Source organism: Myotis myotis, unplaced genomic scaffold, assembly GCF_014108235.1.
Source record: "Myotis myotis isolate mMyoMyo1 unplaced genomic scaffold, mMyoMyo1.p scaffold_m19_p_7, whole genome shotgun sequence".
NCBI classification, from domain to species: domain Eukaryota; kingdom Metazoa; phylum Chordata; class Mammalia; order Chiroptera; family Vespertilionidae; genus Myotis; species Myotis myotis.
Window position 1 is genome coordinate 15,495,381 of NW_023416379.1, and position 18,528 is coordinate 15,513,908.

An 18,528-nucleotide genomic window follows, 5' to 3' on the forward strand; every position below is an offset into this window, starting at 1 on the left:
CAAATGTTCATTTTCTCAGCCTCTTTTGATTCTAGAACACAGGTGTGTTGGATTTAGGGCAAGTCTGCAAGTCTTCTTAATATCCTCGCAATACATTTCACTTCAGTTCAAATTAATCAGAGGTCTGTGTCTTTTGTTTTTGTTTTCTAATTGACTAATACAATATTTGATCCATTTTGGTTTCATATTTCCCCTCCTCTTATCCTAATTCTTTAAAATTACAGAAAGCATTTAAAACCAATAAAGGATGTGATCAACATCGAAGCCATTGAGAGATACGCTTAGAAGAGAAAATAGATGGCACTGGATTGACAGGAGTAGAAAAACACATAAGCTCAAAACAAGCTCAAGAGGAAACCATTAGAAAGATTCATAGTAAGATCAGATCCGAAGATGTTCATAGTAAAATGTATAAATGAAAAGAGAACAGGTGTTCAAGTAGAATCATCTGAGCAATTAATGAACTGCATTACCCACAGCAAAACTGGCAGCCCAGATAGGACTCTCTCTCCTTCCTCACACATGGAACACTAGTTGTTAGAAGTTGCATACTTCCCAAGGCTAAACAATCAGACACACTTCCTAAAGAAAGTGAAGCCTTCTGGGAAGGTTTCTCAGGCAGTGTGATGGACTGGGAGAGGGGCAGAACAGAGCTCAGCAGAATTTGGGGACCTCTAGGGAGGAACGCACATTAAAGAGTAAAGCTGAAGACAAAGAGGGGATCCATTTTCCCACTTTCTCCACTCAGTTCCCTGAAAGTGAAGCGGGACAGTCAACATTCCCCTTCCAAGGATGCAGAGCCCATAGTTCCTCGCCTCACCCACAACATCAATCTTGCTACTTGCACGAATCCATTTAACAAAAAACATGTCCAAAGAAAGCAAACCATGTCTCTATTGTTTGTATGTCCTTCTTCTATCATTTGCTTTAAAATAAATCATTAAAAATAAACTGATACCAGTTATCTATACCTTATATCTACCAAATGAGTGACCTTTATAAACACATTTCTGGCATTAGAAAACAGACTATTTTAAATGTTCAAAGGTGTCATCTCTATTCTCTGATATTGCCAGTGTTTTCTAGATTTCCCTTATGTAATAATCACCCTTATCTAATAATTCCTGATCTAGTAATCACCTATGGAACTTGTGGGTACACACGCACACACACACACAACCACACCACACACTTCTGAAGACCACTCCTGACCTGCTGACTCAAAATATTAGCTCCCATTAAGGAGCTCAGAAATGTAAACGTTAAACAAGTGAGCCAGAGAATCTTGTGATCTTAACATTTGGGGGAATAATACAAAATGTGGTATTATGTGCAACCACGAGTACCATTTATCTGCCCCCTACATCCTAATACACATGGCATTTCTGCCTTAGTAGAGACCACCCTTCAATGAATTTTTTTATGTCCACAGTTTATTAAGTGTAGAAAAAAGAGTGGTAAACTTCTAGTGAGATTTATCAATTTTTTGTTAGCCAGGGTTAGTGTTCTCAAACTTCAATAGGCAGAGGATCATCTTGAAAATGATTAGAGAGCCTCGTAGAGTGCCTCTGACACAGTCCATTAGGAAGAGGCAGGAATCTGCATATGTCACACGCAGTGATGTTAGCACTTTCAGGAACACTTGCATTCTCTTTCCTTCCTTTCTTTCTCTGTGTCTCTCAGACTCCCCATTCCACAACTTATTTATCTTTTTGCCTTATTTTCTTCTCTGTATCTCTTGCCTTACCTAGCTCTCATCCAGTGACAGTGAATATGATGTAATTCCTAAGTGTCCTATCTGTTTGGGTAGAGATTATCAGTACTGTTTGCAAATGCTATGTGATTTTTACTGCCAGCTAAATAAAAAACACTGCAAGGATATCCCCATGAGTTTCCTTACTTGAAACAGGAAGGTAAGTGAAAACAAATCGGCTAAGAATAAGTAGATCAATGGTCTCATTCCTGACTTTACACTGAAATCACCTGAGAAGCTTTTAAATCCACCCCCAGAGAGTTAGATTTATTTTGTGGGCTGTGTCACCAGAAATTGGTTTGTTCTTTTAAGTCCTCAGGTAATTTCAATGTGCAGGGAGAGTTGACAACTCCCAAAGTAGATTCAGTGGAAGCCGATACAAAGGTCATGACAAGGAAAGACATACCACTGAGGCGTAAAGACAATGGAGGGACAAAGATACTTTAACAAAAAGAAAGAAGAAAAATAGATAATTATATATAACTGATGGAAGGGAAAATAGAAAGAAAGAAGCATTGTCGGGGCAAAGAAAGAAAGAAATCAATGAAAATGAACAGTCCTTCCTCAATACCTGCCAAAAAATAGAAAGCGTTTAAGTGGAATTGAGGAGAAAGTATTTCAGATGGGTTACAAACAGATGCTGTAAAAGCGACAGTCGATGCTTCCCACTCCAAAGATAATGAAAGGATTAGAGTCCATTTCTCTTTCCAGACTAAGCCCCAGGGAGAGAAAGAGCAAAAGTCAGAGCATAACAAGAGAGAGTTTTATGAATGCCTACGGAAAGAGTGAGGGGAAAGTGACTGACAGACGGATGAATTCTTTGAAATGATAAACCTTGAAGCTCAGAGTGGAAAAGGACAAACTAAACCAAAGTCAAGAGCGCAATTAAGGGTAAGAAAAATCACTGCCAACACTATTAAGGTGGAGGGGTCCCTAGACAGGTCATAAAAGGTTTACATGAAACATAATCAGAAACAAAAGGAGAAAAGGAATAAAAAGGTTTGCAATGGCAGAGCTCAGGTTTCCCCCCATTGGAAATAGAACATTGCTATAAAATCTTTCATAAGCTAAAATGGCATAAAACAAAGAAGCAATTATCATTAATGTATAAGGAAAAATTTTGAGTGTTCCCAGATCCCCTATCAAATCATACCAAATAACACGCTAGACCTAAAATAACACTAACATATAATAAAACCATGACTAATCTGACAAATACACTGTGTAAAGTAGAATTAATGTATGTGCAATATAGTTTCATTGACTAAGAAGACTGAGTTCTGCTTAAGTATAAGATAATGAAACACCACATCTGTATACCCATCAGTCCACTCAAATAATAGACTTTCCATTGAATCCATTACTGGATATTGATGAAAAAGCCACTTTGCTACTACTAGGACCAAAAATAAGTTTAGCAGCTTTCAAGATTTAGTTCTCTCTCATGTAAATAGTATGAATGGTGGACAAAAGCAAATTCAATACACACACATCGTCGTTTTGTTCACTAGGATTGAGATGCTTAATTATGTCCAGAATTACACTGAGTATAGTGCCCTTAATGAGCTTTCTGATACTTTAGGACACATCTCGCTAACAAATGCACAACATAAATCAAGATAAAGCACAGATGCTCAGAGATACAGTTCAAAGCTATGGGGCTTGATGCTGAATGTGGTTCCAGGGGAAGGAGATGGGTGAGGCCGCTCTCGCTGCTGGTTGCCACTGCTTCCTTAACAGCTCTAAGCAAGGCTAATGCTGAACTCTACTGTGTGTTTGTGTGTGTGTGTGTGTGTGTGTGTGTGTGTGTGTGTGTGTGTGTGAAGTGAAAATCCTCTTCAATTTTATTTCAGTTAGAAAAATGATAACTAATATAGGTCTTTCGTAAAAGTGAGGGAGTGTAACACATGTCTTAAAAAATTGGGAATATCTTTAATGGGATAGTAGAAATGATTGTTTTGGAAAAACATGCAGAAAGGCTATTTCAAAAGGATTTTTTGTTTTAACTATAGATATGTCACAATTGGTTAAGTTATAAAATGATGGAGAAAGGGCAAATGCTATTTAAAACTTGCAAAAATAAAAAATCCTAAGCAAAGAAAACCTCACTCTTGGGAAAAAAATGCCAAGAGAAGAAGCCATAAATCCAGATAAATTATTTTGTCTTATGCACGAAGACAAGATAACTAATTTTAAATTTACTCATAAGAGAGGACACAGAGGACAAACATTGACTCTTCAATATTGAACATTCAATTTTCTAAACAGGACAATTTGAAATGACTCTCCCAGTATATAATTTTTTTCAATATATTTTTATTTATTTCAGAGAGGAAGGAAGAGGGAGAGAGAGATAGAAATATCAATGATGAGAGAGGATCATTGATCAGCTGCCCTGCATGCCCCCAACTGGTAATCGAGCCCACAACCCAGGCATGTGCCCTTGACCAGAATTGAACCTGGGACCCTTCAGTATGAAGGCTGATGCTCTATCCACTGAACCAAACTGGCTAGGACTAGATTAGAATTTTTTTTTAAATATATTTTATTGATTTTTACAGAGAGGAAGGGAGAGGGATAGAGAGTTAGAAACATCGATGAGAGAAAAACATCGATCAGCTGCCTCCTGTACACCCCCTACTAGGGATGTGCCTACAACCAAGGCACATGCCCTTGACTGTAATCGAACCCGGGACCCTTCAGTCTGCAGGCCGATGCTCTGTCCACTGAGCCAAACCGGTCAGGGCTAGATTAGAATTTTTAATTATCAATTAATCACACTCTTTAATGCAATGAAACAGTAGTGCATGTGCGAGCTCACCCGCATGCGCACGCACACACACACACACACACACACACACACACAGACTCTTTGGTCTTGGTTAAAATCTTTTTCCGGTCTTCAAAAACCCCTTCCCATATATTGCACAGTCTGACATTCTGGAGAGAGAGTATTTGTAACAGTAAGAAATGTAATAAATCACACAATTTCATAATACATCAAATCAGCTGAATACATTGTGATATATAACTTATAATTCTATTTATTGTGACTTTGAAAAAGTTTTTCATCAAGCTACAAATATGAGAAAAAATGAGCACCATCTTCTGAAGAAACATACCATTACTACATTCACTTTTATTCTTCCAAATATAATGTTTTTGCTTGAGACATAATATGAGATAAGAAGTGGAAATCTGTGTGGAAGAGTGCTTGTTTTGATTTCACAATCTGTATAATATGCATTCTGGGGCTTTGGTCTCTGTTTCCTTTGTTGTCTGGGTTAAAAAAAATCCATTGGTTTAATTTAAGTTTACCTTTTCTCCACTCAGTGACTATTTGATACTATTAACCATTCCATGCTTAAACTCTACTTTCTTGTCTTTCAAGGCAATTCTTTACATTGACATTCATTGTTCTCTGGTCATTCTCTATCAGGCTCCTTTCCTGATTCTTCTAACTTTAGCTTCTGTGGACAATCTCATTTATATCAATAAATCCCAATACTACTAATGATCATCAAATCTATATCTCCAACCTAGGCCTCTCTTCTGATCTCCAGACCCAAATATCCAGCTGTTTGTTGAAGAGTACCTGATGGTAAATGCAGTAATATTTCTTAGAGCCTATTCTCTTTCCTCCAATATTGGCTCCCTTTAAAGCATATCTCAACCATGTTAATGACTATACCCTTGTTTCCCAAATTGAAAACCTTACAGACACTCTATGCTGAAACTGACAATATAGTTTAATTTTTCATTCAAATGAAAATATGTTTGATAATGAAATGGACCATTAGTATATTGGTCAATTAGAATATAAAGTTACACTATAATTATCTTTTAAATTTCAACTAATTGGTCATTGCGTGGAAAACTTGTTGACATTTCCCAGGCCTATATTTAGTTATTTAGATGCTCATCGTCTTATTCCTAAAATATTTCAGGCCTAACTCATCTTCCTGCTTCGAACCTGTGCCTTTAATACTACTTTTGAAGTTATTTTTCTAAATCTCAAATCTGATTATGTTATTCACTTGTTTAAAATCTTATTGTATCTATCTGCCTTTCAGAATAAAATTGAATCTCATATACATGTAAGCCCTAAATTATCTAATTCGCAGCTACTTTAGAAGGATACATTCATGTGATGATTAAAAGCAGTCTGGTTTCTGCCTAAGATGTGGAAAGCTGAAATGAGCATTGCTCCTTCCCAACAATGAGAGAAATCTGGATCAACTACAAAGTTAGAGCTTTTATTAAATTCATCAGATTGTTGGTGTTGCAAGACAATGAAGTAGGCTGAATCCCGAGAAGAAGCAGACCTCTTTAAGGAGAGATAGAGCACAAGGATTTTCTCACAAGGGGAATAGCATAGACAGCACACGTGGATAAGAATAAATCAAATTAAATTAAAAAAAAATGAATTCTTGACCAGCCAGTGTTGCTCAGTGGTTATGTGCAGACCTATGAGCAAGGATGTAGGAGTGGCAGGGGGTTGTCACAGTGAACTAGTCATGGCACACACCTGGGTTGCAGACTCAGTCCCTGGTCGGGGGAGAGCAGGAGGCAGCCGATCAATAATTCCCTCTCATCATTGATGCTTCTGTCTCTCTCTCCCTCTCCTTTCCTCTCTAAAATCAATAAAAAGTATATTTTAAAAAATGAATTCTTAATGTCAAGTGTGGACTAGTGTGATGAAATAGTATCTCTGTGAGCCCTAGACCCACGTGGAATTCGCACATATTCATAGTCCCTTTTCCAGGAACCTTCACTTTTTGCTCATAAGAAAGATTGGGGGAAAATATGGGAGAGCAGAGAGACCCCCCAAAGGTGTTGTAAACATGGAGGAGATCAGTCACCATGGAGGGAAAGTTTGGAACCCCACACTACTCCCCTTATCCTTTTCATATATGGAGCAAAAGCCTAAGGACACTGAGGGAGGAACAGCAAACCCTGGCATCTTCAGGGTAGAGGTAAGGGCACACTGACAGGGCAGGAAAGACAGAAGAGAAGAACCCTCTATCCCAGAGACAGCAGCAGAAAGGAGTTCTGGAACCAGTGTTCTATCCTAATACAACTAGAAAAGAGGCAGAATACGACTAGAAAAGAGGCAGATACAATACAAAATTTGGCCACCATGGCCTGAAAGAAGAAGGGTGAACTTCTGCAGGTATAAATGTTATTTACCAGAGTCTTTCCTGCTTTATACCTGATTCTCAGCATGTAATAAATGACTATGAAGCACACAAAAAAGCAGGGAAAAAATACTGCAATCAAAAGATCCAGACTCAGAGATGACCCAGATTTTAGAACTATCAAGCAGGAACTTTGTCATAATCTATTTATATATACAAAAAGCCAGCAACTAAAACACAGTAATGACCAGAACAATAGGTCACTATGACGCCCACTGGCTGATTGGGGGGCTGGGCCAGTTAGTAGCAACCTCCCATGGCCCCTCCCCCCAGCTGGCCCCACCCTTGATAGCCCCCCCAACCCCAATAGGGAGCGGGCTGGCTGGCCAACCTCCTGAAGTCCCTCCCCCTGTCCAGCCCCACCCCCAATGGACCCCCACCACCCCAATCAGCCCACAACCGCTCCCCCAGGCTGGCCCCACGCCTGATTGCCCCTCCCACCCCAATCAGGGGGCAGGCCTGGCCAGCCAATCTCCTGCAGCCCCTCCTCCCACCCAGCCCCACCCTCGCCCCTGGTGGGCCCCCACCACCCCAATTTGCCCCCTCTCTCCAATCAGGGATAGAGCCGGCCGGCCAACCACCCATGGCCCCTCCCCCAGACAGCTGGCCCTGATCAGCCACCCCCACCCCATTCGAGGGCAGGACCAGCTGTCCCACTGCCCACAGCCCCTCCCCATGACCAGCCCCACCCCCAATCGACCCCCCATCTCAATCAGGGGTGGGGCCTGCCCCCCAGCCGGCCTGGCCCTCATCTGGCCCCGATCGGGGTGGGCCAGCAAACTTCCCACCATTTCCTCCTCCCTACAAGCCTGGGCCCAGTCCTCCGATTGGGACGGGATGGCCAGAACCCACCTGTGCACAAATTTGTGCACTGGGCCTCTAATATATATATATATATATATATATATATATATATATATATGGCTAATATGCTAAGTGTCCATCTGGGTAATGATGTCACATAACAATGCCCAGCTTCCTCTCCCTAGTGACTAGCCTCCTTGGAGTTTCTTCAGCCCAGGAACATGACTTGCTTTATAATCAGGCGGAAACATTTCACATTGTAACCAAATGTCTGTGCAGTGTTTTCCCGTGCCTCATCTCATTTGATCCTCACAGAAGTCTTGGAGTAGATAGATAGGAGACTTGGTGGAATCCTATTTTCTTTTCATTAGCAAGAAAATAGACGTTTAGAAAATTTAGAAACTTGACCTGACTAAAAAGAAGTAAGAAATGGTGGACCTTGAAAATGACTTCAGGTTTTCTCACTGAGCAGAATACTAGTATACTCAAACAATGCTGCAGTTAAATATTTTACCCTTTGTTCTCCCTGTGTGATCTACAATAATAATCTGCTTTGTGTTGATATTTACTGCTGTGTTGCTGACAATTACCTGAAAGAGAAGTTGGGGTGCTTCACTGGGCTAGAAAAAGTTGAGCTAATTCAGAAAGCAGGTCTAATTAAGCAAGTTTATTCTATATCTATAAAAGGCTAAGTTGACTCGTGCATGTGCGATACATATAAAGCTCTTGTTGGCACCAATCGCACACATGTGTTTCGATCTGTCATTATTGATCATGAATTTAGTTGATACTTCTATTATAGAGAAAGGGTGAATAGTGACATTAAAATATTTCTTCTAATTAATTTCCTTTCAATGTGCATGAATCCATGCACTGGGCCACTAGTATTATTCATAATCATCAAAAAGTAAAACAGCAAAAATGTCTTCCAACTGATGTAAGGGAAGCTATTCAGGAGCTTCTCATATATGTCACTAGAGGTCTGGTGCACGAAATTCGTGTACTCGGGGGGCTTGGGAGGGGAGTTCCCTCAGCCTGGCCTGCATCCTCTCACAGTCCGGGAGCCCTCAGGGGATGTCTGATTGCTGGCTACCACAGTGGTGGGAGAAGTTCCCGCCAGCACCGCTGCGCTCACCAGCCATGAGTCCAGCTTTTGGCTGAACGGTGCTCTCCCTATGAGAATGCACTGACCACCAGGGGGCAACTCCTACGCTGAGCGTCAGGCCCCTGGTAGTCAGTGGGCATCATAGCGACTGGTCGTTCCACCATTGGGCTGAAACCGGCTCTCCAACATCCCCCGAGGGATCCTGGATTGCGAGAGGGTGCAGGCCAGGCTGAGAGACCCCACCAGTGCATGATCAGGGCTGGGGAGGTACACAGGAGGTTGGCCAGCTGGGGAGGGGCCGCGGGAGGACTCCAGGATGTGTCTGACCCGTGTGACTCAGTCCCGAACAACCAGACCCCAGCAGCAAGGTAACCTACCAGTCAGAGCATCTGTCCCCTGGTAGTCAGTGCACGTCATAGCAAGTAGTTGATCAACCTTAACATATCATTAGTATATTATGCTTTGATTGGTTGAACAGATGACTGGACGACTGGACACTTAGCATATTAGGCTTTTGTTATATAGAATTATATAAATAAATATCAAATGCACATCCAAAAATTCACAGATTGTCACAGAAAATTTGTGAATTTCACAATATGTACATTTTACCTCAAAAATATTTTTAAATTAAAATCAAGGGGGGAAATGCAAACTGTCTGCATTTGAATCCTGACTCTACAACTTATTATCTTACAACTTTGATCAATTTATTTAGACTTCTCTGCCTGCAACTCCCAGCAGTAGCAAACTTCTCATCCTTAAAGACAGTTTTATGTCTCCTCTGTAGGCTTGCTCTACCATTTTCCATTCCTATCCAAGTAAAGGGAATTTATGCTTAGGCACCTAATACGTATCTGTATCTTTGTACCTATCACACAGTGTTGTAATTATGTCTTGAATATTTTTCTATTCTCTCATATCATAACTTTGCACAGAAGTCAGATTGTATTTAATTTTATGTTCCAGATCTTAGTTAATGGCAGACATATAATAGAGTCTCAATAAATATCTGAATAAATGAGTGGATAAAAAAATCTATTATGGTTCACTTCAATCCTGGTTACCTGATAACACTGCAGAATGCTCTTGGCTGGTAGCTTAAAATGCCAAGACTAAAGGAGCATCCTAGCAAAAAGTTATCTGGAGCACCAGAGCATGCAAAGTTAATCAACCATAGCACATGCTTTTCTTTTTCAGAAGTCAGAATATGCAGGAGGCTGGGGGTCCAGAAAGATAAAAGATGGCTTAGTGATCCTGTAAGCGTCACAGCAGGTAGAGGAAAAGACTCAATGCAGACTAGTGTAGGCACCTAAGAGAGCCTAGTATATCAGAGCCAGCTTGCATAAAGGTTTTGTGGAGTGTGTTTCCATAGGCCTGCTGAGAAGCAAGCTTCCATGCTCATTAGTTTTATTAACTTGATCTAAGTTAGATTTGGTCATCTTCAGACTTGACAGCCTGATTTGCCTCTTTCTTGGAAAATTTTCATTGTTTCTTATCATTAATCAGTACAGTGCCCAGATCTGCTTTCACCTTTTTTTTTTCACTCTCTTGAGGTAACCTTTTTTTATGTTTGTGTACACTAGGGAGGTTGAGGAATGGAGAGAACATGGCTAGAGATACTAAGCAGAACTTCGCTGGAGATCCAGACCAGAACTTGGCTGGAGATCCTGGCTGGAGATCCTGGCTAGGCTGCTGATCAAATGAACACTGTCTCCGTGTCCTTCCTTCTTCACCGACTCCGTCTACGCCTTTGGGAACCCCTGGACCTGCTGGGGTTGGACCCTGGCATCTGGCGCCCGAACAGGGACCCTTAGGTAAGTCCCCCCGTACTTGGGACGGATAGGACTGCACCATAGGGTGCTGCAGACCGCCCCCCCCCCCCCATAGAGGATAAGTAGGGTAAGCGGGTAGTTAGTACAGAACTTAGATTGACAGGATGGGTCACACTGAGTCTAAAGAAAAAAGACTCTGTATTAATCTTTTAACGCATATGCTTGCTAGCAGAGGAGTTAAGGTTACTCCCAGTCAGACAGAAAGTTTTATAGAAGACGTATGTCAATGGCTTCCTGAGGATGGAACTGTTAATTTAGAAACTTGGACTAAAGTAGGAAAGCAATTAAAGAACTATTACAGCTACCATGGATCTGAGAAGGTCCCGGCAGATACCTTTTCTCTCTGGAATTCAATCTGTGACACCTTGGCACCAGAGGCAAAAACGGTTGAACTTTCTCAAAATTTAAATAGTCCCTCGGCTCCACCCAGAGAGGATACATCATTATTGTCTTCAGCTCAATCTAAAAGCAATTTAGCTATGCCTACTGATCGGGAGGAGAATAAATATCATAAACATGACCATTGGTCCTTTCCAGTCAGTAGAGAGGAGAGAGGCCCTCCCATTCAAAACAGGTTCCCCAAATTAGAAAGGAAGCCTGTGGCTCCTATGAGCTCTATGTCTAAATTTAAAAGGGCGATAAGAGAAGCTGAAGCTAATGGAGATCTTGAATTCTCACTCTGCTTCCCAGTTGCATATGAGAATGAGTCTGGTGGGGACGGAAACCCCACCTGGGAGCCTATACCTTACAAAATACTTAAAGAATTAAAATTGGCCTGCTCTGAATATGGACCTCTAGCTCCTTACACACAAACCTTGGTAGAAACCCTAGCCAGTAAATGGATGACTCCTTATGATTGGTCACAGGTTTGTAAAGCCTGTCTCTCAGGAGGCGATTACTTATTATGGAAAACTGAATATGATGATCTTGCTAAGAAAGCTGTAGCCACTAGCAAAAAAACCAGAAAAGGAATAACCCTAGACATGATATTAGGAGAAGGTGATTTTAACACAGCTCAGGAGCAAATGAATATGCCCACAGAGGCACTTACCGAAGTAACCAGTTGTGCAGTAAATGCCTGGAAATCCCTACCTTATACAGCAGGAAAAATAACCACCCTTACAGAGGTTAAACAGAAGGTCAAGGAACCATATCAGGATTTCCTTTCTCGCCTCATACAGGCAGTCAAGAGAGTAATCAATAACAAAGAGGCAGCCGATATCCTAATCAAACAACTGGCTTTTGAAAATGCTAATAATACCTGTCAGGCTTTATTAAGGCCGATTCGCAGAACAGGAACTATAAATGATTTTATAAAACAGTGTGCTGATGTAAGTCCAGCATTTATACAGGGTGTAGCTATAGCTGCAGCTCTCAAAGGGGAGACATACCCTCAATATGTACAAGGTATAGGACAAGCCAGCAATAATACAGGTAATAAAAGAAATATGAACTGCTACTCTTGTGGCTTATCTGGGCACTTTAGCAGAGAATGCCCAAATAAAAGTAATAATACTCAGGCCAGATGGCAAGCTCCTCGACAGCCTGGAAATACATTAGGGAATAATATTAATCCTCCAAAAACCATTTGTCCCCGATGTCAGAAAGGATTCCATTGGGCAAAGGAATGTAGATCAAAATACCATAAAAATGGTCGGCCTTTAAACTCTACAAATAGCTCCCAAGGAGGTTATATCCCATCACCTCAATTGGGAAACTTGAGAAGGGGCCAGCCCCAGGCCCCTGCAATAATAGGGGCATCAACCCTCAACCCCTTTGCAAATTTCAATCAGTCAGTGACCTCTTCAGGGCAACCCCAGGCAGTGCAGGATTGGACCTCCACTCAACCACCCATGCAATACTAAACCCAGACTCGCCAGTAGCAGCCATTCCTAAGGAGTGTCTGGGCCGCTGCCTGAGGGAACTGTAGGTTTAATATTAGGACGGAGCTCCACCTCGTTACAGAGGATCTTAGTCATCCCAGGAGTTGTTGATGCAGACTACACAGGAGAAATATCGATTTTACTTTCCCCACCCACCACAACTATACAGATTCAGCCCAACCAGAGAACTGCCCAATTACTCCTGTTACCAATACATAAAATAGGGACAGCTGTTACCCAGAAAGCTAGAGGGGCCGGAGGCTTTGGATCTAGTGATGCAGCATTTTGGATACAAGAAATCCATGCTACTAGACCTACAAAAATTTTACAAATTCAGGGAAAACCAATTGAAGTTCTATTGGATACAGGAGCAGATGTTTCCTGCATAGCAGGGAAGGATTGGCCCTCTTCATGGCCCACGCACACCACCTCCACTTCCCTAGTAGGACTAGGCAAGGCATCTAATGTAAAAAAGAGTTCTCAGATTTTAACTTGGGCTGATGAAGATCAACATTCAGGAACATTCTGTCCCTATGTAATTACAACTATCCCCTTTACATTATGGGGAAGAGATATCTTATCTCAAATGGGAGTTCTATTATATAGCCCCAGCGGTGTTTGATTTACTCCTGCTACAAAATATTACAAGAAAATGAGTTTAAATATTCCTCTCCTCATCATGTTCTACAACATACTCTATTTGTAATTAATATACTAAATGTAGATTCTGAGGGAAATTCCCCGATGTACAGGCATTGGAACCCTGATCTAACTAAACCTAAAGCCCTCGTCAAATGGAGAGACTTGCTTACAGGAGCCTGGAAGGGACCTGATGTACTTTTAACCTGGGGGAGAGGATATGCTTGTATATTTCCACAGGACGCAGACTCACCTGTGTGGATTCCAGACCGTCTAGTCCGACCTTATGTCTCACTGCCCACCATCTCTGCCTCATCATAGCACACCTGACCAGTGCCCATCTGCAGCAGATGTGCAGCCCTGAGCTGGAACAATCTGTCCATTGGGAGGACCACATGTGCCTCCTTTTTGTCTTTCCACATGTCCCAGCTTTGCCCCACATCTCCTTTCCTTTTTCCTTTTTTTAAAATCTAACTACTTGTTTGCTGGTTCTTTGGCCTTTCTCCTTCTTTCCTGAACACAGCCTCTTCTAGAATCTCCCTACCCTACTGTTCCAGGAAGGGCACCTCCCTTTTATGCCGTGACTGGGGATGCTTGGTATATGTCCCATACATGGAGTTGTCTTGTGCCAAGAGCCTGGGCTGAGAAAGCCCTGTTCCGGGACTCTCCTTTGTCCTGTATTGGCCCCTCTTACCCTTGTGTCAAGAGGGACTCTCTTCTTACAATCCAATTGCCCATAGCTGTTGCCTGAGCTCTCTGTTCATGCTGAGGTTGAAGCCTCATGGTGGCTGGTACCATGGATCTGTCTCTCACCCAATAGCGTGAGCTGGGCCCTCCCTGGAGAAGAAACCTGGGTTCCCCAAGATATGTGATCAATGCCGGGGCCCCGCCAGCAGACAAGGCAGTTGCTGGGCATGGAGGCCAGAGGGACATAGGCTACCAATGAGACAGAACTGAACCTCACATCACCCTACTTGGCCCAGAGATGGCTGGTAGTCAAAGACGGGTAAGACCCCACAGGGTGGGGCAACCTAAGACAGGCACAGTCGGGGGGCCAGTAGGAGAGAACTTGGGGTTCAACAGAGGTGGGGCACAGATCCTCACCCCCCCCCCCCCAATGGTTCAGGGGCTTGAACACTCGTCCCTTCTGAGGAAGGTCCCCTGTTCCCATGGCTGCTTCCCGCTTCCCATGCCCAGCTCAGATCGGGACCCAGGTAAAGACAGAGACTGGCTGACAGCACCTGCCCTCTCACTGCAACAGGACTTGTTTCCCATTTCTACCTTGGACCACAGGGAAAGGGGAAGCTGAAGGAAAGGGCTGTGTCAGGATCCTGCCTTCTTCCCTTTCCTCTCCCTCTTTTTTCTAAACACTTCCATGCCTTGTAGTTCTTTTGCTTTCTCTTCTTTTTCTCTCTACTACCCTACATCTTCCATATCAGCTGACCCAGAGGGCACAGCTTACTCCTCCTCTGACATCGACACCACCATCAACCACGGCCCTGATGGACCCTTTGATGCAGCCCTTCAACTTGCTGATGCTTAGGGAAGCCCGTCGCCAGTGATGCCGCCCGCTAGCCAGACCAACAAAGACAATCAAACCAACAACTTGAGGACAGCTGTAATCCCTTGACTGAAGAGGCCGGCAACCTTCTACAGGAATGGGGCTCCTTGTGCACTCCATCCACTATGTTTATAGTTATGCTCACTGTCATTGCTTGCCAGTCTTCTTCCGAGTTTTAAACGGCCCAATCTGAGAGGTGGCCACTGATTTGCATGCGCTATCATTTAAAAAATAAAAAAGGGGGAATTTGCCAGAAGCCGGTCCATCCTTGCTGCTTGACACAGTCGCTGCAGGATAGAAACATCTGCACAGCATATGTTTCAAGGGACCTGGCGTATATAGCATACTGTTCTTAATATGTTTGCTCCCCTTAGTGCTGTGTGTTTTAACCAAGGTCACCTCTCAGAGAAAGGTTGTTTCCCCAGGTAGGGATTTTTCCCTGAAGTTAGGGAGGGGATAAAACTCCTTAACTAAGTGCCAGGAGGGTAGTTAATCACTTTAACTACAAACAATCATGCTTAAGCTAAATAATCTTTACTCCCTGGAATGGAGATAAGAAACGCCCTAACCTTTGTAATAGAAATTGACAGGATTAAAATCAACTGGTATAAATACGGATGTAACAAGACAATAAAAAGCAGAACTTCGCTGGAGATCCAGACCAGAACTTGGCTGGAGATCCTGGTTAGAGATCCTGGCTAGGCTGCTGATCAACTGAACGCTGTCTCTGTGTCATTCCTTCTTCGCCGACTCCATCCACACCTTTGGGGACCCCTGGACCTGCTGGGGTTGGACCCCGGCAACAACCCTCTCTCAATCTGGGACTGCTGGCTCCTAACCACTCACCTGCCTGCCTGCCTGATTGCCCCTAACCATTCTGCCTGCTGGCCTGATCGCCCCCAACTGCCCCCCCTTCCAGCCTGATCATCCCCAACTGCCCCCCCACCTGTCTGCTCACCCCCAACTGCCCCCCCCCACTGGCCTGCCTACCCCCAACTGCCTTCCCTGCCAGCCTGATCGCCTACAACTGCCCTCCCCTGCTGGCCTGATCACCCCTAACTGCCTCTGCCTCAGCCCCGCCATCATGGCTTTGTCCTGAAGGACATCTGGAAGGTCTCCCAGAAGGTCTCCCGGTCTAATTAGCATATTACCCGGTCTAATTAGCATATTACAACACATACATTGTAGTCCAAACTCTTGTTATCGAATCCCAGGGATTAATGTACTTGACAAGAAAAGGATACATGTATGCATTATCAGTTTGGACACATTTGTGTAGGTTAATATTCAACTTCTATTTATTCAGTAAAGTATAAAACTTTATTTCTTTCTTCTTAAGTGTTAGGAATGAAAGACAAGTGACATTTTTTTTGTCTAGGTAACAGGGGCTAACTGCCATTATTACTATGTAATAAATGACAATATTACATAGTAATATGTAGTTAGGCCTACGTGTAAGATGACTCTGTTTTTAAAACAAGTTTATCTTCCAATAAAGATTTTCTTGCTCCAGTTAAATTCACTCACATGTCAATGCGTCTCTGAGCTATGAGCTGTTAGCTACTAGAAATTCTAACAATGAAATAAATATGTCCACAGGGTTTGAGCTACACAAGTCAAAGCATTTTTTTCCCCAAAATTTCCTGGAATAGAATATTCATGATCTAAGCATTCCCTTGTTTATAAATTGTACCCCTAAAAATCAAATAGAACTATAGAGAATTACTGAACTCTAGTTAATGATATGCACACTGAAGTGCCATGTCTGCAACTAATTTGAAATGCATCAAAAATAGCAAATTTTGGATGTGTAGCAGTACATGTACGTGGTAAATTCAGTATGGTTAACTATTAATCTCAGTGGTAGAATGTTATGGCATGTTTGAAATTTTTTAAATAAAATTTTGAAGAAGAAAATAAAAGGACTGGCCCAGTCAAAATGGAAAACCAAGGAGAGCTCTAATAAGATAGAGCTCAATAACTTATTACCAATAAACTGAAGTCAGATACCAGATTGGCCAAGAAGGGTTGTTGTATCTATGAGATGAGTGTGGAAATCAAGTTCCAAGATAAAATCTGAGTTTGGGGGTAGTAAATTAAAACTAGAATGCAAAGACAGGAGAAGTTCTCAGGAGCACTCATGGACAGATGCTACTGTTGTTGGTTTCTTTTCTTGTTTTGTTTTCCATAGATATTGTTCCTGAGAATATGCTTTTGTCATTTTATAATCCATTCAAATACTTATTGAGCAGCTAGAGAGATACAAAGGTGTTTGAAACATGGTTAAGGAGTTGAGGCAAATGAATAAGTAGAAAGAAAAGTTCACTTAATCACAGCAGTCAAGAGTGCTGTAGGAGATTAAAAGTGAGATTTCTTCCAGTCTAGAAGGGGGCCTGAGTGAATGGAAAATCAGGAAAGGGGACTGAGATTAAAATAGAAGACTTCAGTCTGGACTGTGGGTGATACATAGTATGAGCTATACTTATCTCTCTTTTTCTCCATCTTTGGGCTTAATTTACCAGTAGTGCCCAGGATTGTGGAAGGTGCTTTTTCTATACTTGCTTGCATTTTTGTTCTAATGTTTTCTACAGAATTAGGTCCTCTTGGTGGTTTAGGTATTTTTTTCCTGTTTTTTGAAGGATTCTTAACCTTTTGATCAGGGTGTCAATGATTTGGAGTCTTTTCCATACTGGTTTGATTTCTGTGCATTTTTGGCTGGAGTATCTCATATGGATTTCTTCATTGGAGCTTTTTCCCTACTTCCTCATTCTCAAAATCATCAGCATCAGATCAGGATCATCAGCATCATCTTCATCCTCATCCTCATCATTGTCCACAGCACCTTCAGCAGTAGCAAGTTTAATTTTTTTCCCTGTGGAAACCTGCTACCACTTCCAGGAAAGAACGATTTCCAGACATACCAAGGAGTTTCACATCCTCCTCCTCTTCATCTTCTGACTCTGCATCTCCCACCACAGCTAAGTGCTGTCCCCTAATATGCACAGGCCCTGAACCACACTTCAACTGTAAGATCACAGGGGGTGTTATTACAAAGCTACCAAGGCAAGGCATTAACTGTACAGACATTTTCAAGATGTCAGTGCTACTTGAATTGGACTGCCTTCATAATTCATTGCCTCTGCTTCAACAATGGGCAATTCAGCCTTTGCACCAGCCCCTGAACTGACCATTCATAAAGATAATTAGTGCTCATTTTCATCACCACCCACCTTAAAAGCGATAACCTTTGCCAGCCTTTAGTTCACAACTGAAAAGATAGTTCTGAGTTTCAGAGGGCTTGTGTCCATGCCCTCCAAATCTTCCATGGGGTGGGAGCACTCACTTAGGTGAGAGAAGGCAGATGGAGATAAAGGACTCCTGTTCCTCAAAACAGACTCACAGGATGGAATTGCACCAGGGCTGCCTTTGTCAATTTTGCATGCAAGGTCTTCTAAACCGAGCATCTCATAAACATCTGAACAGATTTTTAACTTATTAATATACATTTTTACTGTATATAAAGCATTAAGGCAAATAATCATGCTTTATGATAAAATTCCAATTGGATATAGCTCAAAATTACACTCTTTCCTTAAAGAATCATTTCAACTGGTAGAAAGTGCTAACAATAAGCAGTTTTCCATGATTACTGAAAAAAAAAAAAGTTCTGATTGGAAAAATGTGCTTTCTATAGCATCCTTTGTGTGGTAGTTACATAAATTTTCCTTCATTTTTCATCCATTAATGCAC

At 42.1% G+C, this 18,528-nt stretch overlaps 1 pseudogene; it reads right to left on the reverse strand.

Annotated features, from left to right (window-relative positions):
- Positions 1–17,187: 17,187 nt before the first annotated feature.
- LOC118660156 lies at positions 17,188–18,104 on the reverse strand (annotated as a pseudogene).
- Between the last annotated feature and the right edge of the window lie 424 nt (positions 18,105–18,528).